Source organism: Apodemus sylvaticus, chromosome 12, assembly GCF_947179515.1.
Source record: "Apodemus sylvaticus chromosome 12, mApoSyl1.1, whole genome shotgun sequence".
NCBI lineage: Eukaryota > Metazoa > Chordata > Mammalia > Rodentia > Muridae > Apodemus > Apodemus sylvaticus.
This window is the reverse complement of record NC_067483.1, coordinates 30,256,042-30,280,796: the sequence shown is the minus strand read 5'-3', so window position 1 is coordinate 30,280,796 and position 24,755 is coordinate 30,256,042. Positions and strand designations below refer to the sequence as shown.

At 36.4% G+C, this 24,755-nt stretch overlaps 1 protein-coding gene and 1 pseudogene across 1 annotated transcript in view; one reads left to right on the top strand and one right to left on the bottom strand.

Moving 5' to 3' along the window:
* Positions 1-24,755, top strand: part of Dpp10 (dipeptidyl peptidase like 10) — a 794,281-nt gene that overhangs the window by 303,379 nt on the left and 466,147 nt on the right. The window lies entirely within an intron of this gene.
* LOC127697713 (60S ribosomal protein L3-like) lies at positions 1,801-23,489 on the bottom strand (annotated as a pseudogene).

Genomic DNA, 24,755 nt, shown 5'->3' with positions numbered 1-24,755 from the left:
GGCTTTCTGTTGTTTTTATTGTTATTAAAGACCAACCACTCTTACTCCATAGTGATCTGATAGGAGGCATGGGATTATTTCCAACTTTTTATATTCGTTGAGGTTTGTCAATATGATTGATTTTGGAGAAGGTACCATGAGGTGCTGAGAAAAAGGTATATTCTTTTGCTTCTCTCTCTATATATATATCTGTTAAATCCAATTGGTCCAAAGCTTCAATTAGTTTTATTGTGTCCCTGTTTAGTTTCTGTTTTCCTGATTGGTCCATTGAGGAGAGTGGAGTGTTGAAGTCACCCACAATTATTGTGTTAGGTACAATGTGTGCTTTGAGCTTTAGTAAAGTTTCTTTTTTTTATTTTTATTTTTTCTTTTTATTTTATTCGATATATTTTTTATTTACATTTCAAATGATTTCCCCTTTTCTGGTCCCCCGCTCCCGAAGGTCACATAAGCCCCCTTCCCTCCCCCTGTTCTCCCCACCACCACTTCCCAATTCCCTGTCCTGGTTTTGCCTTATACTGCTACATTGAGTTTTTCCAGAACCAGGGGCCACTCCTCTGGTCTTCTTGTACCTCATTTGATGTGTGGATTATGTTTTGGGTATTCTAGTTTTCTAGGCTAATATCCCCTTATTAGTGAGTGCACACCATGATTGATCTTTTGAGACTGGGTTACCTCACTTAGTATGATGTTCTCCAGCTCTATCCATTTGCCTAAGAATTTCATGAATTAATTGTTTCTAATGGCTGAATAGTACTCCATTGTGTATATATGCCACATTTTTTTGCATTCATTCTTCTGTTGAGGGATACCTGGGTTCTTTCCAGCTTCTGGCTATTATAAATAGGGTTGCTATGAACATAGTGGGGCATATATCCTTATTACATGCTGGGGAATCCTCTGGGTATATGTCCAGGAGTGGTATAGCAGGATCTTTCAGAAGTGATTTGCCCAGTTTTCTGAGGAACTGCCAGACTGGTGCCCTTGCATTTGGAGCATAGATGTTCAGGATTGAGAGTTCTTCTTCTTGGATTTTTCCTTTGACCAGCAAGAAGTGTCCTTCCATGTCTCTTTTGATGACATTAGGTTGAAAGCCAATTTTATCTGATATTAGAATGGCTACTCCAGCTTGTTTCCTGAGACCATTTGCTTGTAGGATTCTCTTCTTAAATCATACTTGAGATAAGGATTGGCAAGTGCTGTACAAAATGCACTTGATAATTTATACATATAACCTCCCCCAAATCTGTCTATAAATCTCAATGTTTCTTTTGTTCAAAATTGTAATGAATAAATATTTTCCCCACATTTCACTTAATTAACTTTTTAAAAAATAATTTAAAACTTAAGACCATACACATACACATCTACCACAAGCATAAGCACGTGTGTGCATGCACACACACACACACACACACACACACACATACATACACACACCACAGAGAGGTTCACACATACATAAACACATATGCACAAATTAATGAAAGAGAGAGACAGAGACTGGGAGAGAGGGAGGGAGAGACAGAGCAACAGGAACAGAAGCAAATATTAACCAGGACTGATGACCTGAATTCAATCCTCGGTCACCACATTGAAGAAGACAAGTAAATACCATAAGTTACTCTGATCTCTATGGTCACACTGTAACAGAAGCCAATAGAGCCAGCCAAGACCCACACCCAAATATCCCCACATACACACTAATTAACTGTAATCTCAAAAATAGAATGTGTGTGTGTGTGCATGTGTGTGTATGTGTGTGTGTGTGTGTGTGTGTGTGTGTGTGTACTTTTTTTCTTATTGGAAACATTTTATTAATGAGACCTCACCAGCTGTGCAAAGTGATCCTGGAATTAAGAACCTTCCTCCTTGGCAATGCATTATTTTCTTGAGTGGTCCCATGAATTCTTTCTTCTCCCAGATGGTCTGGAAATGACCATGGCCAAACTTGAGGTGGTGTAAATGAACTTCAGGGCAATCTTCTCCAGAGCCCAATGTTTGTTCTGGACCAGCAAGGACTTACTAAGAGTAAGCACTTGCTTCTTGGTTCCCACCACAAAGCCTTTGAGCATGATGAAGTCATTGGTCACTTCACCATAATGGACAAAGCCACCCAGTCGGTGGATGCTCTTCTCAGGTAATAGTCAGTAGATGCCTTGTTCTTGATCAGTTTACCATTCTTGATGAGGTAGCCTTGACCAGTCTTGTAAATCTTGTTAATCTCTGTTCAGTGATCGTAGCCTTTCTGCCCAGTTTGAGCCACAGAGAAGGCTACATGGCCAGGGTTCCAGGCACCAATACAACCAACTTTGAGCATACTGTAATGGGCCTTTTGGGACAGTTTCTTTGTATGCCAATGAATAGTCACCCTTTTGAAACCTTTGCATTTTGTCACATCTATGAAATCAAACATCTCATCCTATCCAAACACCTGGTTCACAGGAACCAGGTTCTCTCTCTCTCAGGTCCAGTCTAGCTAGATTCTCAGCCACAGTGTCCCCATTTAGCTGGAACTCCATCAAATGTGCCTTCTTCTGGTGCAGAGGAAGCAGACTTATCTGAGTGTGAGCAAATATGAGGATAACCTGGCAGAACTTCTTCAGGCTGTTGAAGTCATTGTCCAGCTGTTTCTTGCCTGTGTTATCCTACCATTTCTTAGAGTATTTTGTGAAAGGGTTCTTCTTAGATTTGTGCCAGTTCTTATAGAACCAACCACATTTTACACACATCAATGATATGCTTAGCAAATAATGTCTTGAAGGTCTGGAGTCCTCAAGGGGTTTCTACATATCCCACAATGGCTACAACCACAATGGTTAGAGCCTCCATGATTCCTTTCTTGTTCACCTTAAATTTTGGCCTCTCAACTACCCAGACAGCTTCCCCAGTGGGTTAGGCTAGCCTTGGACCCTGGACTGGCTGTGAGGTGAACCAGATTGGAAGGATCATCCTTAGGGAAACTCTTCTCTTTCCCACGATGCTGGTTGCTGTGCTTACAAGGCAAGAAGCCCAAGGAGGCATGCCTGGGAGCTGAGAATTTTCCTGTTAGACATCATGCCATTATACCGCCAATAGAGCAAATGTATGTTTGATAGGCCATGAATCAATTCAGGTTTCTCATTTAGCATTAAATATAATTTTAGCTTTCTTAGACACATTTAAAGTTCTAGATATTTATAATGTAGGTAGTTATTTTATGTTCTTCAATGATGTGAACAATAGAACAAGTAACAAAAAATTTCTTTCGTCCATGAATGAAACAACAGCCTCAGAACATATACACCCATAGAAGCAGAGTCCACATATCCTGAGGTTTGAGGATATATAGGCAAGGGTAGTCAGAAAATTCTGTAAGGAAGGTGCCAAGGAATTGTAGTCTCAGCAGAGGGAGGACTGGCATAAACTGGCTAAGAGTAGGAGGTGAATTGTGAAAAGAAATGAGATTCTGAGATTCCTTTCATCCTGCAGATGAATTTTGACTTTTCTAAATCAAAAGCATTTGGAAAAAGCAATTTAGACAGATGTTATCAAAAATAGAAATATTGCTTTTTGCTTTCTGAAACAATTCTTTTCATTGTAGATACAGGAAGCCAGAGAGGAAGAGAGGGTTTTCAAAGGCATCAGTGTAAGTCCTAGAGCAACAGAAAAGGCAGGCCTCTGTTGTGTGAAGCATGGTGAGAGGAAACTGGACTCCCAGTAGAAAATGTTCCCTCTACCCAGTGAGATATCAAAAGTAGCCTGAGTGTTCCAATCTTCAGCATGGGTGAGCAGATAGAAATGGATACAATTGACAATCTCTGCCTTAAATTCCTTTCTACAAATTCATCTTTGGAAGTTTATTTTCTGAGATCTTGTTTTTAATCTGAGGACAAGCAAGACGCAGACTGATGAATTTTCTTCCAAATCTCTATAGACAATTCAGAAATGAACGAATAACATAAAGGTTGAATTTGGTGTTCAAGTATAATTCTTTACTGAAGGAGGCTTGGTTTCAGATAATGAATGGATTCTCACATACATTGATTTAAGCTCAACTATTATATCTATTCAGTGAGCCACTTTGAAACTTTGATGAGGCCCATTTGGACTATTGATAGGATTGACTGACCTAGGATATTGTAAAGAAATAATGGATTAGTTATACTCCTGTTGTTGCTTTAAAATATCTTGACCAATAAAAATTTTGGAAGAAATTTATTTGGATTTACAGTTATGCAGGGATAGGAGGCCATGGCTTTATGTGAAGCTTTTTGTTCCCATTCTGCTATTATGTACTTGGTTATATGTGAAAAATTTCATACTGTATTTAGTCCAATTAGTTTATTATATATACACAGCAATTTCTAATCTACATACAAATATTGATTTATTCTCATTTTTGTCAGTCTTGTTTTGGTTTTTGAAGCAGTAAGGTAAGACTAGGTAAGCCTGTCTATCTTTGAACTCTCTATGTAGTCTGTGGACTTGGATCAATCTTCCTACATCTGTTTCCTGAATTTGTCATTATAGGCATGGGCTACTATACCCAGACTAAATTTTTTGTTTAATAATATATGAGATATATCAGGTTCACAAAGTATAAGTTATGTGATTTTCCTAAAAGCACATACTATCTATCACTGCTCTTTAAACACTTGGCTCTGTGATTGTTTACACAAGTACTTGTGCTTGATGGTGCACACCTATAACATCATCACAAAGGCAACAGAAGAAGAAGTGGAAAGACAGTGATCTTGGATTACATAGCAAAAACTTATTCTAAAATGGCAAGGAAAGTACCATGTACTCATAATTGATTATCATAGAAATTAAGCAGTTTAAGAAACAAATTCCAAAGAATTTGTTCAAGAATTTGTCCAAAGAAACAAATTCCAAATGTTGCTTAATTCAAACTCTGTGAATGTTTCTGTATTTATACAAAATGAATAATAAATGTATTTGACACAACAAGATGGTTAGTTTGGAAAAGACCCATACTATCAATGAAACATTCTTCATAAATCATCTTCTCTAGCACCTAGATCAAACAACAGACTGAACAGTCTTTCTTCTGTGTATGTCTTTTGTGTTTTCGCAAACCACTCCTTAATTATGAGCTCAAAGGTTCACAGCACTAAAAACACAGTGTATTTGCTAATCTCTACACTTCATAGAGAAAATTAAAACTGTGGCCCAGTGTTCCACGCACTCCCATGTCATGCCCAGACACTTTCTTCTGGGGTGCGTGCTGAGTTGGAACACAATCCATGTTGACTGTGTTTCTGTAGAGTGCGCTGAGCTCTCCCACAAACATTAAAGTGTTAATATGGATGTGGAATTGGATCAAAGAGGAAAGGACTTGGTGTCAAAAAAGACCATCACAGTATCATAGATGGCTTAAGAAAATGTTAAACACTGATCCTAGTGGGAACTAGAAAGGTGGTTCAGGGATTAAGATCACAAAGCCCTGTTCTACAGAACTTGAGTTTGATTGCCAACACCTATACTGGGCAGCATTTTTCAATTATAAAAGCATCAGATGGACATTTATCTGCAAGAGTTGTCACACGTTGCTCAAACCTGAAGCTGTTCTGAACAACTTTAAACCCTGAAGTATGAGACTTCTGTGCACTCAGATGCTTTGATGGGTAGATTTGTTTTTCTTTTTAAATTCTGTTTGCCTCTGTTTGTGGTGCCATAGGAGGGCTCTGTGCTTGTGGGTGCAAGTACCAATAGATAGCCCCCCTCTGGAGCTGGGACTATGATAGTGGTGAATGGCCCAATATTAAGCTGAACACAAGGTTTAAAAGCTAGTTAGATTAAGCATGTGATGAAAAACTCTTCATGAGGTTTCTTAGAGAAATACTAACCAGAACCACTCTCACCCATAATGTTAGTTACTATCAAAATTAATTTTCTAATAGCAAATATTTTCAGGGAAGTTGAAAAGTAAAAGCTTTGTTTTTTTCACTTTTGTTGAGATTTGAAATGTGTCATAACTACTTTTAGAGATAAGGCTCATCACAAAATTAAATGTTATTAGAAGAGCTTGAGGACATAGGAGGAAGTCACTTTATTACTGAGATTCTGTTTGTTTTGTGAACTAATTAATTCCTTTAATTAATGAATTTTTTCTTAGTACTGGATGATGCCCCTAAAGAAATTACCTACCTTGATGAAATGTGTCTTAAAAAAATCAGGAAGTGTGAATAAGGTGACTCAGAGTTTGCAACCTGAGTTTGATCCCCAAAACTCACACAGTGCACAAAGTGACCCAAAGCCCTTAGTTGTCCTCTGACCTCTGCTTGCATGGTGTGACACATGAGTATCTTCACATACACATAATAAATAAATAAATATTTTTAATAACAAATCAGTGCTGTGTGTACATATATGGGTGTGTAAACAAGTACTATGACTTGTTTTATGATTTTCCCCACTGTGTAAATGGCCCAATGGGTAATCTTGCTTGCTGTGAAAATATCAGGATTTGAATTCAGATCCCTGACACACATACAAGACAGCTGTGGCCATGTGCATCTGTTACAAACCAGAGAGAAAAAATGTGGATGGAATCAGAGATAGAATGGTCTCTAAGACTCATGGGATATCCAGTCTAGACAAACTAGTGAACTTCCAGTACTATGAAAGAACTTGCCTCAAATGAGGCAGAGAGTAACAGAGCATACTGATTGTGAAACACTGTTTTCCACTGTAGGGTTGTGGGCATGCAACCCATGCACCACAACCACTCCACAGAAACATATAAAACAATTTCTCTAAAAAAGAATTGTAATCTCATGAAAACCTGGTTTCTTTGACAGCTGAGATATCTTGCTGTGGAAATACACATTTCTATCTAGAATATTTCATAAATGATATTATGTGGTAGTTTACAAGGTACATTATACAGATTAGGTAAGATAAAAACAGAAGTCCGAAAGGGTATAAAGAAATAATGACATCACCTTTGACTGTAAAGCATGACTCATAAACTTATTGAGAGATTTTTCTTAAGAAGTCCATGTTCACAGATTGGATATAGAACTGACAAGTTAAATTCAAAGATCACACAAGTGTTTGCCTTAAATATGGTGGCTGTACTAATTTAGTTTGTTATCTACCTTAAAAAGAAAATACAGTTTCTATGTGGTGAATCTTCACAGCATTTTGATTTATGGTTTCATAGAGTCCATACTAATCTCAAACTCATATTGTAGTTGAACATGGTCTTGAATTTCTGATCCTTCTTTCTCCACATCCTGAATGCCAGGAGAAGACATTGGGGCCAATGTGCTCAACTTCTGCCATGCTGCACTGGGGTGGAGGTAGGGACAGGAAACCCAAGGCTAGGGAAACCCTCAGTCACCTGAGTAAAATTCCATATTTTTCCATCATTTTGTTGTTGTTGTTGTTGTTGTTGTTGTTGTTGTCTGTTTCTGATGCAGAGCCAGGGAAGAATGCAAACCAGATTCTGGGTCTGTGGAGCTCCTATAGCCCCTTAATTTTTTACTATTTTTCTGTCGTGCCTGGCTTTCACTTCAAATGCAAATTTACTTTGTGTTAAAATAGCTAATTGGTATTTTGCCCTTTCTTGGTTTGTTTAGTTTTTTTCTTCTCCGGAAGTGTCTGGATAAAGGTACAATGTTCTACCCAAGGTCCTACACATACAGTCTGAAGCTCTAGTCACTGCTGCTTACCATAGTAAGCCTGTCTATGGACAGAAAGGAAACTGAGTTGTCTGACTTTTCAGTAACCATTCTTAGTTTTGCTAGACCTTTTTGTTCTCATTTGCTGAGACAGTTTTCATCAGGCTCCCTCAGAGTCCCAGTCTCTTCTCTTATCCCTCTCTTTTTCCCTTACTCATCTTCATATGGGACATAGGCCCTAGCTCAGGACTTGCAATCAATTGCAATTAAAAACAGAGGTCTCTGCAGTTAGAGCAACTGTGCATTGTTTTAGGTGTGCAGCCATATATAAACTGTTGCACATAGTGAAGAGTCCACATTCTACATTCTATAGACTCCATCTTGAATTTGCTGAAAGAAACTGAAAATAGATATAGAAGAAACAAAGACATGCAAGCTTATTTCACACACCACTTATGACTCTCATGTACTCCACACCCACACACATATATACCTCCAGGTATACTGAGGGATACTGGAGGCAATACAAATTAATATTATTTCAGTGCAGATAGTCTTTAAAGTGACTTGTATTTTTGTGTCAAGATTCCTGATTGTTGACCTTCAAGAAGATTAAACTTGATGTCAGAATCTGGGATTCCTCTGTCTTCAGAGATCCCTTAATGTTCTTCTGTGCTCATTTGAGATAAACCATGTATTTTTGTGTGTGCATGGGGGGGGGTTATGTGTGTGTAATCGATGTACACATGCATGTGAATATGCATACACAAATGTGTGTATACAGAGGCTAGTGTTAGGTGTTCTAAGTTTCACTCCCCACCTTGTTCCTTTCACATGGGGTCTCTCCCTGAACTAGAGCCACAGGTTTTGGCTAGGCAGCCGGCAAGTCCCAGCATTGCTATACCCAGGCTCTGTCAGCTTGCTACTTGAAGTAAATACTTTAGAGAACCATCATTTTTTTTTCTGTTACCCACAGCAAGAGATGCTGGTGTCAAAGTGTTCTTTGTTTCATGCTGAGAAGGTCTGCAAACACCTCTACTTAGAGGAACTGAGAACTTAACTCAAGTGACAGGAAGGAGTTTTACAGAGATGCAATGTTGGTGTTTATTAATGGAAAGTCTGAAGTGCATGGTGATGTGGCAGCAGCTGAGGGGCTCCTCAGTTCCTTTCTTCTTGAAGAAATAAATTCCATCAAAAAACAGACAGTTTGAGCAGATGTCTCTTCAGGAAACCAGCAGAAGCAAAACAAATGCTCCTAAGAGATACTGGAGTGGGGTACCCCAAGGAGAGGAACAGCATATGGATTTTATGGATGTTAATGATATTTTTATAAATATTTATGAAGCAAAGGACATATTCATGAGAGAAAGTCTTTTTTCCTGCCTCAAATTAGTATAGATTAGATCTTTAGGGTGTTTCCTCTCAAGGTCTCCAGAGAAGGGAGGCAGACCACCATGCAATGGTAAGGCAATAATGATATCAAGTGTCTTGAAGATGCTTGTGAGTGTGGGTGCTGTGGTTTATGTATATGGTGATGTAGCAAATGGTTAGCAAGAGCAAACTAACTGCAGTGTCAGATCTTTAACTACCAAGGAACATCTGAGCATCAAAAGTAGTTACCAAGATGTGATACCTTATAGCTCACTCATCGGTGCAGTGTGTTGCCTTCCCTAAAATAGGTGATGGCCTTCTCAAATGTCATCTTATTTAAAATTTAGTCTATTTCATCAGAAGGTTCCTTTCTTCAATGTTTAAGGAAAAAGCTCATAAATGTGATGTGAGGCATGTCTCATGACTGTCTACCCTACAGAGAATGTCTTGTTCCTTGAGAGGACATGTTAAAACATGGCTCCTTTTCAAAAGAACAAACTCAAAAGAATTCTTCATATCTGTCAGTTAATAGGTGATCAGGATATATGTTGATGAGTCTTTGTGAGATATTTTCTTTCATGGGGCAAAACAGATTTAGAGGTGAGAAAGGAATGTGGTGAGGTTAAACTCCAGTGTCAAGTATGTTTTTAATTTAAGAATGGTATAGTAACAGGTTTGACACTCCCTTTGGAAGCTTCACTTTTTCAATTTTACCAGAAAATGTTTTTAATTCCACTTTCAATCAACTTAGAAATATTTCATGCCTACCATTTATCTGTATAATTTTCATGAAATAGTTAATGTTAACATGTTTTTCTACATATTTCAATTTTATTAGAGATATTGTCCTTGTAGATCTTCAATTTTATCAGAAAGCATTTATAATTCCTCTTTCAATCAACTTAGAAATATTTTTATACCTACCATTTTATCTGTAATTTCCATGATAATCTTCAATTTTAACATGTTATTCTATATTTTCTACAATTTTATCAGAAATATTTTCTATGTAAATCTTCAATTTTATCATATAATGTTTCCACTTCCCTTTTCAATTAATTTAGCAATGGTTTTATGTCTACCATTTTACTCTTTAATTTTCGAGGAAAATTGTCAATTTTTAAGTGTTTTCTATATATTTCTTCAATTTAGTCAGAAATATTTTCCATGTTAATCTTCAATTTTATCATAAAATGTTTTTATTTCATTTTTCAATAAAAAATAAAAGGAAGCTTCATTTCTTTCAAGAAATGATATCTTTCCAATATTTTTTATTCATGGAACAAAATTCTTGAATACCTACAATAAGATATTTTAACATGATTTTGGGGTAGAGGCATTCTTTTCTCTTCCCATGTCCCCTTCATTGTCTCCACTGTTTCTTACACAGTGTATGTAAATGTGGAATGTGTGTGTTTGTGTGTATGTGTGCATGTGTATGGTATATGTACATGTGTGCATGTACACATGCATCTGTCTGTTCATGTTCACAAAAGTCAAAGAAAGATGTTAGAAAGCTTTCTCAATCATTCTCTGACTTACTACCTTGAAGCAGATTCTCTCCAAAAATCTGAAGCTCATATTTTCAGCTATACTCACACGGACCAGTCCCTGACATTCTTGTTTCTTAGCTTTCCACAACTCTGACTTTACACACATCCATGGATGCTTAACATGTCCTGCTTGTAGTGGGGATTTGAGGTAAGGTCCTTCTATGGATGCACTTGGTGCTCATACTCACTGACCTGCCTCTTCACTCTGTATCTTACCATGTCCTTATCCTGCCTCACAGACATTAGCTACCTCCTTTATGATTGGACACATTATGTTGGCCCCAAATGAGATCCATTTTGCATTAACATATATCTCATACCATCTAGGTGCTAAGCCTCAGTGGGTCTGAAGATATTTTATTTGACCAATAACAAACTTGAGAAGAGAATGGTAGTAATATTGCTTGGTAGTAAAATGTAGTGTGTATGATGACTATAATGGCAGTGATAATAAATAATGTGCAACAGAAGTAAGCTTCAGAGAGCAGTTTTAGAATGGGAGTGGCTAGGATCAGGAAGTATATAACAGACAGACCATAGAAATTCTGGTAAATAATGAAACATGAAGATGGATGAGGCACTTCCAGATGACCCAAACTCAGTGCTCAAGTCCATGTCACCTGACTCACAACCATCTACCTCCAAGGGACATGGTAGCTTCTTCTTGCCCTCCTGTTCACTGGGCACACATGATATACATTTATTCATGCACACACACACACACACACACACACACACACACACACACACATATATATATATATGTATACATAATTAAAATAAATATTAAAAAAAGAACACCAACCTATTGTGGAGCACACCAATGATTTATCTTATTATGGCAAATCACATCCTTGGATAATAGGAATATTATGGATTTATGCTTGAGAAACATACAATACACACACAGACATGCATACACACAGACACACACATATATATATTATATATAACACACACACACACATATATATATATATATATATACAAATAAAATAGAAATCTTATTCATTATTGTAGGATGAGAAAAATGTCTGTCATAAACTCCTATTCAGTCTTAAGAAGCTAAATATTTAATTTTTATATTACTACATAAAAGCATGTACCTGAGCAGGAAAGATGGCTAAATTGCATAAAAGTGTTTGTTTCTCAAACACGAGACTATAAATTTAGATCCCAGAAACCACACACAAAACAGCTGGCTATGGTTCTAAACATCTACAGCGATAATTATGTGGAGACAGGATGATCACTGAATCTTCATTTTTTTTTGATACAGTGAGAGAGGTCTTCTCAAGAGCTCAGGTAGACAATGATACACATGTTCTCTGACTTCCTCACTACTATTCACAGTGTACGTGCACATATACTATACTTATACACATATATACACAAAGTCCTGGTATTTCATGATATTTATTGAAAAGGCTCCTCAGTTTTGTGCAAATTCATATGTGTGCTTGAATATATATAACTAAATTAAAACAATATAGTTGAATGTAATTCATTGTCTGGAAAACAGAAATGACTGAGAGATTTATGTTTAGACCATGTTTTCTAAACTAGTACCCAGCTACTTTTGTAGCACTGATAGCTTCTGAAGATTTTCCTTCAAATTTTATTTCTCTTTAGTGTTATCCACTTGTGTAAAAACACCATGCATTCAGTAAGATAACTGTTTTAGTTTGCTTTCGCACCTTCCTAAAGTAGATGTCCCTAAATAAAATATACACTATAAGTTGGGCCTTGTCATTTTTGCCTGCTGCAGTCCCAGTACTGAAGACAATGAGAAAAAAGATGGTGAGATCAATCCCAGCCTGAGATATATATCAAGAGTCTGTCTCAAAAAAAAAAAAAAAAAGAATACTAACAAAAACAACATAAGAAATTAAACTAACCAAACAAACAAACAAAAAAGTATTTACTTGTTCATAAATATTTTTGATTAAATAAATGAATGGATTCATTTTAAATATTCTGAAGGAATTTCATATATAAAAGTGATGCACTTTTAAGAAAATTAGATTACAATTTAAAGATTAGTTTTATTGTGTGTGTGTGCATCTGTGTGTATGCATGGCTGTGTGTATATATGTGTGTGTATGTATGCATGTGTGCACATACATGGGTATGCATATTGGGAATAGAATTTTGATCTTCTAAAATCATGGAAAATATTTTTATGGACTATTATATCATCAACCCTAAAACATAATTTGAAATAAGACTAATTGCCCTTAATTTGGTAAGAGTCACACTGTTTGGGACAGCAAGGCATAAGCATTAAAATGAGTTCAAATTCAGCCTGATTTACATAGCAAGTTCCAGGCTAGACAATGCTACTAAGTGAGGTTGTCTCAAGAAATGAAGGAAAAAGGAAGGATGGAGATGAGGGAGGGAGGAAGGGAGGCAAGTAATCTGGCAGGAAGGAAGAAATAGCTTATAGTCATAACAATTTTAAATATTAAAATGGTAAAATGAGAATTATTTTCTAAATAAATCATCTAGTTTATTTTGATGTCTGCAATATTCATTGGGTAAGAGCCAAGTGCCTTTGAGGAAAACCCATTCATTTTAAGGTTGAAAATCATATTAAAACAGTAAGCATATTGATGATGATTTCTATTATGGAAAATTGTAAGAGGAAAATATACCAAGAGAGCCAATAAGAGGGAGAGGCAGGGCTACTTGGGGATAATAGCTGGCATCACCTGCTCATGGCATCGATTGTACTCTGCTGTGAGCTTCTCTGGGCATGTGCTCTACCAATGTGCCACCACTTGGCCATTAAGCCTCTCCTATACCCTTGTTTTGATATTGGATATAGCATTTCAGCAGGTGGTATTGGATAAGAATTAACTCTCTTCATTTTCCTGTTACAATGAACATGGTGCTACAGTTATGTTCTAGTTCCTTTCCTGTTACTTGATTTAAAAAAAAAAAATACCTAAGTATTTTTGCCACTTAAGAAGGAGTTGGTTCTGGCTCATAGTTAGGTCTCATAATCTATCATGGTATGGAAGTTAAGTCAGCAAGATCTTGAAGTATCTGTTCCTTTTCTATTGATATGCAAAAACAAAAAACTGAATAATCTTGCTGTCTGCTAATCAGCTACTTTTCTCCATTTTAGTAATCCAAAATTCCTACTCTGGAAATAGTCCTATTCATTCTTAAAATGAATCTTTCCATGTCAGAATAATCAGGAAATCTGTCATTGATTTGGTTAGAGACTTGTCTGTGTTTATTTGAATGAAAATGCTCCCCATAAGCTCACAGGCATAATAGCGCTATTGGAACCTGTGGCCTTGTTGGAATAGGTGTTGCTTTGTTGGAGGAAGTGTGTCTCAAGTTTCAGGAGCTCAACCTGGGCCCAGTGGCACAGTCTAACTTCCTTTCTGTCTGAGGATTTAGATGTAGAACTCTTAGCCCTTCTCCAGCCCTTTGTCTGCTTGCACTCTGCCATGCTTCTCACCATGAAAATAATACACAAATCTCTGAATTGTAAAGGAGTCCGAAATTGCATGTCTTCCTTTATAAGAGTTGCTGTGGTCATAGGGACTCCTCAGAGCAATAGAAACACCATCAGGAGACAGGAACGGATGCAGAAGCTCAGCCTGCTTTCTTTCCAAAGATTCTAGTTTGTATCAAGTTGATAAAAGACAAACCAGGGCATGCAGCCATGTGCAATTCAGTGCGGAGCTTCTTGAAAATTAAAATAGTTTTATCATAGCACCTGAAGCGATCTACACCATCATATTATGGAGATACTTTACATCAATGCTTACTGCAGAATTATTACAGTATGGAACCAAGCTAAATGTAAATTCACAGATGAGTAGATAAAGAAAACACACCATTATGGATACTCGTGCTCTTAATCACCAAAGATTTGAAAACCAAATACAGAAAGTTTATGGACAATTTTATTAAAGTTTAATAAAACAATAGAGAAGGTAACCTATGAATCTTGACAGGTGCCCCAATAAGGTTGGCAGACAAGAAAATAGAAAGCTATGATTTTTCAGTTAAGGTCTAGGGAAGCTGGCAGGTACTGCAATCGAGATTGGCAAGCAGCTGAATGGCAGAAGCAAGGAAGGTAATTTAGAGCGTGAGAAATATGGCCCAGGGCATCAGGAAAAGTGTGTATAGGCTGTGGCCAGTTTTCAAAAGAGAAGACTTGTAACCCAGAACAGGAAAAGCCAGGATACTTAGTGAATTTGAAACTTGAGAAAGCAAACAGGCTTGCCCTTGAAGTGCACAAGAATTTGCAGATATCTGTGAGAGGGGATGGACTTATGAGTAGAAAAATGCATTATCTCACAAAGAGAACGATGACTGACTGCCCTGACTATATGTACTTTGTATTGTCAATTCTTTGCCCTGCACTCAACAAATCCGAAATACCTACATTTCTTCATATGGAACTTTAAGCATTAAAGAAACAATACTCTTTCCATGGAGAGAGATTTATAGGTCATGAGAGAAGGGTCCCCTGTGGCCTCCAGGCTTACTAATATCTGTTAAGCTACTTATAACATACACACATGCACACAGTCACATACATGAATACACACACACAGAGAATTTTCTCATCTAATAACAAATTTAAGGAGATATAATTTAGAGGCAAAAGAATGAAAATAGAAATCATTGTGTTGAACAAAGTAAGAGAGATGTTGAAAGACAAACAGCATGTATATTCTCTCACACAGTGTAGAATTGATATGTGTATTGTATGTATGTTTACATGTGTGTTTATGTGTTAGTGCATGCCAGTGTGTGTGTACATGTGTTTGTGTGTGATTGTGCATGTATATATGTGGTATGTGCATGCATGTGTTTGTGTGTGTCAATATTATTGCATGCATGTGTTTTGTGTGTGTTTGCATGTATAAGTATGTGTGTATGTGTGTGCTCATGTGTGTGTAATTGAGGTACAAGAAAGAATGAAAGGGAAGGAAAAGATCCCGAAGTTAAACAGAAGAAGAGGAAATAAAAACATTTCAACAATAAAATCAGAAAGAAAGACTATTTGGGAGGAGAAAAAAGAGTACCAAGCAAAGGCAAAAGAAGTTAGGGGAGAAGAGAGTCCAGACAAACATAATAACATATGGCATTGCCAATTTACAAAACCAATTTTAAAGTACATGCTCTGTTCTTTAAGAAATTTATTATAAAGAAGGTTCTTTTTAAATACAAAAGCGACTCCAATTTTCAATTAATACATTAACTCGACACACTCACTCTGCCAAGGTTTACGTATAAAAATATGATTCTTTGAAAGAATCTGCCACTCATCTTCCAACTCTTTTACATAATACACTGCTTAGAGGGTTATTAAAATTTACATGAATATTATTCCATTTGGAAAAAAATACTTAATTAAAGAAATAGCTCATTTGAAGTTGCTAAATTTGAGAAAAGATGATTGGCTGCCTAGATCCTGGCACCACGAAGATGATGCCTTTTAGATGGTATTTCATACTTAGCCAATGAAATGCTTGCTTTGCAAACTAGTTAATTATAATGTATTGTTTTCATTTACAAAGGAAAACATAGCATCATGTACACAACAGAAATAAAACCCAATAGGCAAAACACAGTACATACTCACGTTTTTAGGCAGTAAAAAGTTGAGTAAGGTTTCCAATGAACTAGGGACTCTACAAGGAAGTATACATTTATGTATTTACAGAGGAAATGTGCATTCATTACATTTCCAAAGCTTGAGCTACTTTTTCTTTTGCTGTTATTAAATATCTGACACAGGCATCTTAAAGGGAAAAGGTTTGGTTTGGGCTCATAAGTCTTTTACAGCGAGAAAGGCATGGTGGCAGCTATGGGAGGCCAAGCAGTCACATTGTATATGCTTTGAGGAGGTGGAGTGTGGACCCCAGTTGCAGAACCTCAAAGCCCACCCCCAGTGATCTAATTCTTCCAGGAAGAATCTACCTTCTAAACTTTTATGGCCTTTCCACACAGCAAATTCTTCTGGGGATCAAGTTTCTAAACCTATGAGCCTTCAAAGGAAAGCATCTCACATTCAAGGCACATGTGATGTCTTCATGCTTTCGTGTGCCTAATCCTATCTACTAGAGCTTATGTCCACATTTTGAAATTAGAGTTTGTTTGGAGCAGAGCCCAACTGACAATACAACTTAGCTCTTTTGTTTTGTTTTTTTTAAATTCTGTCTTCAGTAATATTTATATGAAATGTACAGATCATTTGAAAACTGTGATGCCTATGAGAATTCTCTTATAGCTGACCTTAAAAATGTTGAATGGTGACATTTCATATGAATAAGGCAGGATTTTCATTTCATTAGAACATTGCTGTATGCAACTTCCAATGATAACTTGACAGTGCTATAGCAATTCAGTTTGAACAGTTTGCATCCATAGGGACAATATCGTTATGTGTCCCTTTGCTGTGACAAAAATACCAACAAGAGAAAATCAAGGATGAAAGGGTTTATTTTTCTGACAGTTTGGGAGGACAGTCTACCATGGTGGCAGGATCATGATACAGAAGGTCACATCATCAATGGTCAGGAAACAGAGAAGGGTTAACAGTTCCTTCCTCTCCTGCCCCTTCTTGTAAGTTACTGTCTTATTCCTACACTGTGTATGAGAGCACGTGGTTGTGCCTGTGAGTGTGTGCATGCGTGCACCCATGATGTGTATGTGTGGGAGCCCATACATGCTGTGGCATAACTGTGAAGGACAGTGCATATTATATGAGAGGCTGATTTCTTCTGCCATCACAAGAACATCAGATACTGAACTGAAGTTGTCTTAGTTGGCAGCAAAAGCTTTTACCTAGTGAGCCATCTTGCTGGCACAGCTTTCTAATTTAATTCATTCTGTGACCTTCAGTCCATGGAGTGGGGCTGCCCATACCTAGGATGAGATTTTCTTTGCCAATTAGGCAATTCTAGTAAACTACTAAAAGATAGGCCCATATGTTTATCTCCTAGGTGACTCACAGAATCCGACTGTTGTAACTTTATAATTAATAAAGACTCTCATACTATTATCAACTTGATTTTCTTTCCACCTTGATATAAGTCAAGGTTGAATGAACTTGGTTCATTAGGAGTAAGACTATTCTTGTAAATGTCTTCATGTGAATATAATAATGATAAGACACACACACTCACACACACATACACATTATTATTATAAATCCTAGCTGATAAGATTCTGTATGCAAAAATAAAAATATAAAATATAAATATCTTTGCCTTGGCCTAATGTCTTAGGGATATCACTCAAAGAATAAGTTGTAAGTAATAGAGCATGGCATCTTGTTATATGTGCAGCTGTGCACATATATGCTGGTTCATCACACACATTCACAAAAGAAAAGAAGACAAAATTCATAATATTAAGGTACAAAACAACTCACATATAATGTTCACAATAATATCTCATTATAAAAGCTTTTAATGAAATTGAGATAAAAGAGAGCATTTTAAACTAGTGTATCTAATGCTTTGTACACTGCTGAAGACAGAATATGCATCCATTATAATCTGGACTGACGGAGAATGCGCTACATCTTCTATTTAAACTCTTACTGGAGGATCTTGTCAGCCCATCAGGAAATAGGGAAAACAATTAACAGCATGCAGATTGAAATGGAAATGGAAAATTATTATAATTCCTAGCTGATAAGATTCTGTATGCAAAAAATATCAAAGAATGCTCAGTGAAATTGCGTGATTTTCTAAATAAATCTGCCAGTGTCACAGTTATAAAATCAGCTTATATATGAATCTCACTCTGCCTTCCAGTAGGAAATGACCTGAAAATTAAGTTACAAAAATAATAAATTGTTTATGAATAAGATTAGCTAAAGATGAACAAAATTCAGGGTCAAAGCTACAGTATATTGCTGTGACAAATTAAAAACTTTCTATAAAAATGGAAAACTATCCCATATTCATAAATTTTAACACTTCATATTGTTAAAATGTCAGTTCTATCAAATTTGATCTGTGGGGTTAGTGCAATTTCAATCAAAATTTAGATAAATATCCTTTTGGGCCACATATATAAATGAATCAACCTTAAAATTATGTGAAGATCCAAAGGCATATAGTAGCCAATTTAATTTTTAAATAGAATACAATGTAGAAAATTTACCTTACCTTATATAAAATATTAGTACAAAGTTATAGTCATCAAGATATTTTTAAACTAGACATATCAACCAGAAAAATGGAATTGTAAGTATAGAATAAATTGGGTTTTCAAAATTAAGCTAGTAATACAAGGAGGTAAGAGTATTTCATTAAGTATTTTATAAGATAATCACTGTGTAACCACTTGTGAAAATGTAGATTTAGATTCCCTTTCAACACATGTTAAAAGAATAATAAAATAGGGAGTATGTGGTGAGATCATGTCTCCCAGAAAACTCAAAAGCAACACCCAGAAAATCTCATGGCTACCTAAACATAATCTGAAAAAACAATATTCTAATGTGTATGGGGGAAATTCCACAATGTCTCAACCCTAGACAGAGAATTATAGACAACTAAGGAATGCTGAAAGATTGGTAAATAGACTTCCCTAGAGAAGAGCACATCAATTGGTTATCCAATACCAAATGGTCAGACCTGAAAATAGGTACAAATCGCATTATATGCTTTGGGCAGCTTACATTCTTGTATTAGAAAATTTTAATAAGTTTGTATATCTATTAATTAATGAAAAATAGTCATTACTTCGAAAGATAGAAAAGAGAAGTATGTGGAAAAGTTTAGAGTGAACAAAAGAAGAGGGGAAATGATTTCAATATATTATAATATAAATAATTTAAAATGAAGTGTTGACTTAGTCAATGTCATATTGTTGTGAAGAGACACCATTACCAAGGCAACACTTGAGGCATGCTTCCCCCAAGTGTACCTTACCAACTCCAACAAGGTCTCATCTAATCCTTCTTTAATAGTGCCACTATATGATGAGTAGGCATTTGAATATATTGCTGTCATTCCTATTCAAATCACCAACCACACTGCCATCCCTGACCTCCATAGGCTTCTAATCATATCGTAACATGAAATGCATTTAGTTCAATTTCTGAAGATTGCACAATCTGTCATTCTATTTTTGTTTAGAAGTCCAAAGTTCAAAGATTTTTTTTTGAGACTTGTGACCATCTTCTAACTGTAACCCTCTGTAAATCAATACGAAAATCAGATCACAAACTTCCATCAGGCAATGGCACAGAATACACATTACCATTCCAAACAGGAAGCAAGGGAGCACAGTAAGGAAATACAAGTCTGGGTCCCAGCAAGGCAAATTTCTCATTCTGCATCTCCAGCAAGGTGAACTTCTCATTCTGCATCTCCATGTCAGATGTCAAAAAGCTTTTCAGACCTCTGAGTCTTTTGTCTTTTTCCCTCCAATACACTTCTCTCTCTTGGGTTTGTTCCACATTCCGTATGTACATCTCCTTGGCAGATATCTCACAACCCTGGCATCTCCAACACAATCCAGGCTTCACCTTTACGACTTCAAGCAATGGCCCATCTGGACCTCCATGCAGAATCATCCCTAACACATGCCTAGACACAATGGCATTCCTTAGCCACAGAAGGAGAATCCACAGCATACTTCTCAGATCCTTGACTCTATAACCATAACTAAGTGGTGAAAGCTGCCAAGTTATGCTGCCTGATGGAGTTAGAACAGTCTTGTCTTTCAATTTTATTTGCATTAGCTTGCTATTGTTAATGATTTCCCTCACTTGTTGGGATTTCTTGTCATTTTATTCAGAAGTTAGCATCTTCCAGTGAGGCGTCTTCCACTGAGGTCACTACTTCCTTTATTCTTGATGCTTTTTTTTTTTTTATTAAATGGTACATTTTTTAAATTTTGTTTTGTCCAGATTGCTCCTTTTCATTGTAAACCTGCTTAAAAGTTATTATTATAACCACACAACACAGTCAAGTCTAGGCTGTCTTGAAATCTCTTTGTCAATACCATTAATCCAAAACCCTCAGGCAAATTTATAGGATGACGGCACAAAGCACCTCATTGTTCTTTGCCAACATATGACAAGAATGATCTTCAGGCCACTTCCCAATATTCTTTCCCTCTGAAAACTCTTGATTTTGACTGTCATACTCTAAAACACTCCTAGTAGCACTGGGGTCAATTCTTCTACTTCCGTAGTGCGTTAAGTCCTGCTTAAAGCATTAAACTTTTCTATTCCAAAGTGCAAGAATGCTGTGTACTGGCTTCCCATCTTTCCTGCTGGCTCATGCTTAGTTATATTTTCTATACATCTCAGGAACTGCACTGTCCACACTGGGTTGGACTCGTCCATGTTCACTAAGGCAATCCCCCACAGACATGCTCTCAGGCCAAGCTGATTTAGGCTTCAATAGAGGATTTCTTTTCCCTTGATTCTCTGTGTCAAATTGACAGAGAAAACTAAGATAATCATCTTTTTCCAAGCACATGGGGTCAAGTGACAATGGACTCAAACTGGGAAATGATGATGAAAACAAATCTTTCTACTCTTGAGTTATTTATGTCAGACACTCAGACTGTTTTCACTTAGTGCAAAAGTCGAATGGTCCAATTTTCAAAATGGCTAAGAGAGTGTAATAGTATGTAATGTACAGTTATGGAAAAACTCCTCATGCTACAGTTTTTAGTTTTCATTGTAGCATTATTTACATAACCAAAAGATTATGGATAATCTCAAATTCTATCATTTGGTGAATATATATATACACATATCCAGATAATATATGTTAGATATAAACATTTATATATCATATTTACTTATAAATATAATATATAAGTATGTATTGATATAATATAAATATAATATATAAATATAATATGTAATGTATGTGTGTTTGATATATGTTTGTATGTATATATGTGTATATATTCATATATGTGTGTAGCTATTATATATTATCAATAGAATGAAAAAATTAATGATATAGTCTATATAATACAGATAACTCCAAATATTTTGCTGAGGAAAACAAGTAATATTCCTTTCATTTAAAAATATCTGATGAAAGGACAGATCAGTTCCATGATTGTTTAAATTGTGACCAAAACAAATCAGTTCTGGAACTGAGAAGATAGTTCAGTAGCTAATATAGCTACTGTGCAATCAAGAGAATCTGAGTTCTGATACTTAGCAACCACTTAAGAAGGTTGGCATGGTCGCCCATGCCTTTGATGCCAGTGCTCGGGAGGAACAATTACAAGGATCCCTGGGACTTTCTGGCCAGCAAGCCTACCTAAGGCAGTGAGCTCCAGGTTCACTGAAAGCAATTGTATCAAAACTAATGATTGAGTGGTTGGGCAAAACACCCAGTGTTCATCTTGCACATTCAGACAGGTACATACAGAAAGAGGGGGAGGGAGGGAGAAAAGGAGGGAGGGAAGGAAGGAGAGGATGAAGGAGAAAGAGAGGGAGAAAGAGAGAGAGATAGCTCCATGAAATTTTTTTTACATTTTTTTTAATTTATTGATATATTTATTTACATTTCAAATGATTTCCCCTTTTCTGGACCCCCACTCCCCGAAAGTCCCATCAGTCCCCTTCCCTCCCCCTGTTTTCCCACCCAACCCTTCCCACTTCCATGTTCTGATTTTGCTCTATACTGCTTCACTGAGTCTTTCCAGAACAAGGAGCCACTCCTCCATTCTTCTTGTACCTCATTTGATGTGTGGATTATGTTTTGGGTATTCCAATTTTCTAGGTTAATATCCACTAATTAGTGAGTGCATACTATGATTCATCTTTTGAGTCTGGGTTAGAGGAAGGCACTTTACAAATAAGTTTTGCTTCTGTCTGATTTAAATCTACAGAATATACATACATACATATATATATATATATAACATATAAACATATATATGTTTATTTTAAACACTGCAGCTAAAACTTCCCTTGGAACATAATAGGAGAAAGATGTAGAAAGCTATAATTAATGGGGGAAAACTTTCAAATGTTTTTTTAATATTTAAAAAATTAACACAATTATCTATTAGTGAGTGTGTGTGTCTGTGTGTGTGTGTGTGTGCGCACACACACACACACACACACAGACTCCATCATACAGTGGCATGTGGCTAGAGCTCAGAGGCACCGTTTTGGAGCAGGGTCTCTCTCCATCATCTTGTTCCTTGGGATTGAACTCAGGACATCAGGCTTGGCTTTAGAAGCTGAGCCATCTCACTTGCCATGTCTTTCTAGTTTTAATATTTAACAAAGAAGTAAAGTGAGAAGGTAAACATTATTGGAGAATAAGTAGTTTTCAAATGTAAAATTGCTCAAATACTCATCACTTTTCAGGAATTCACTGTATTTAAATAACTAACGTCTTCAATGGTCCCTTAAATTATACATTGTGAGTGTAATGAGCATAGTGGTAATACTAGAAAAAATTAAGGGGATTTGAAGAAATCATAAATAATTATAAAAACAAAATACATTTTAATTAAAAAGATGAATTTCATTATGAATGTACTAATTGCACAATACAGTCATGTTGACAAGTTGTGTGGATATTACATATGCATGTATATTCATTGAATATATAGCAGGTAGATCACATTAAAAGGAAACATAAAAAACATATACACCATCTCCTATTGGTGTAATAAAATACCTTGACCATGTAACTTAGGGGATAAAGGATGCTTGGGCTCACAGAACAAGAATTCTGTAGTTCACCATGATGGGGAAGATATGGCTGTAGGCAGAAATGCATTTGACAGGCACAAATGCTGGCTGGTCACACTGCATCCATACTTCCTCATTCGGGAAGCGAAGAAGGATACCTTCGCTAAGTTCCCTTTCTCTGTTTACACTGTCCAGCATCCAAGCCAGAGCCTTGCCTATAATGAAGACGGATTTTCTCATACCACATATCAGTATCATGATAACCCGCCATGGGCATGCCCAGAGGCTCATATCCCAGCTGATTGTAGATTCTGTTGAGCTGATAATTAACAGTAACTTACTTAGCCTCATACACTAGTAATATAATATCCTTGGCTTCTATTTTTCTGGGCTCTCCTCCAACCACAGGGATTATTAGACTAATGAAAACAGCCTTTTCCTTTTACCTACATTTTAGCAGGAAAAGTAGAGCCAGTCCAGCAAAAGGCTTTCTGTGTAATGGAGACTCACAAATTTATCAGCACACTAAGAAGAGCTACCATTTCTTGGCCTTTGCTTTATACTGCTGAAAACTCAGTCCATCATTTTTATGGACAATGGGCTTTTCAATAAGTGTTCATTTATAAGTGTGATAATTAATTTCAATGAAATATTTTTTCTTTATTTTAAAATTTGTCTTCTTCCTTTTAGATCAACTACTGCTAGTCTCACACTATACTATTCTATACCATACTATAGCATACTACACTATTTATATTTAATATTATAAATATTTTTGATTTAGCATCATGACTATAATTGATACTTGTGTAAGGGGATGTGTATGCTTATGCACATGGAAGTACATATGCACATGTATGCACACATATGTATATACAATATTAGCTTTGGGAATACTTAATTTCACACTTTGTGAATACTTAATTTCACACTTTGGGCGTAATACTTAATTTAAGTCTTTGGGCATGGTCTCTAGTGAGTCCTATAAGTACCTGATCTTTTAAGTTGAAAGAAAGCAATGGCAGGACAGATGGATCATGTATTCCTCACTAAGAGGAGTATATATGGCTAAGTGTAGTGGTAAACACTTGCAATCCAACGTTTGGCATGGAGATGTGGGAAGGCAGGAGTCCAGGTCATCTTCAGATATAGGGCAATGTCAAGGCCACTCCTTTATGGTAGGAGATCTGTTCCTACAAGTCAAAACAGGCACAAAAGAAAAGGTGACCACACACCATTTTAAATATAATATTTATTTCCAAGTAAAATATGTCTAACTGACACTAATTGAATAGCTGCCATCTCTTTTGATTTCAGAGGTTTAATTTTAGTCCTGTGAGTAGAACCTAAGAGTGAGTTGGAATGGACTACCAAATCAAACAGTCATCCAGTGGAATTATTCTCACAGCATTCCTCGAGAGAGACACTGCTTGCTCATAGAATTATGCTAGATGCTGGAGCTAGAGAGAGTAGAATAAGAAATTTGTCCTCAAGGATCAAAGCTGCATTTAATTTCTTTCTTTC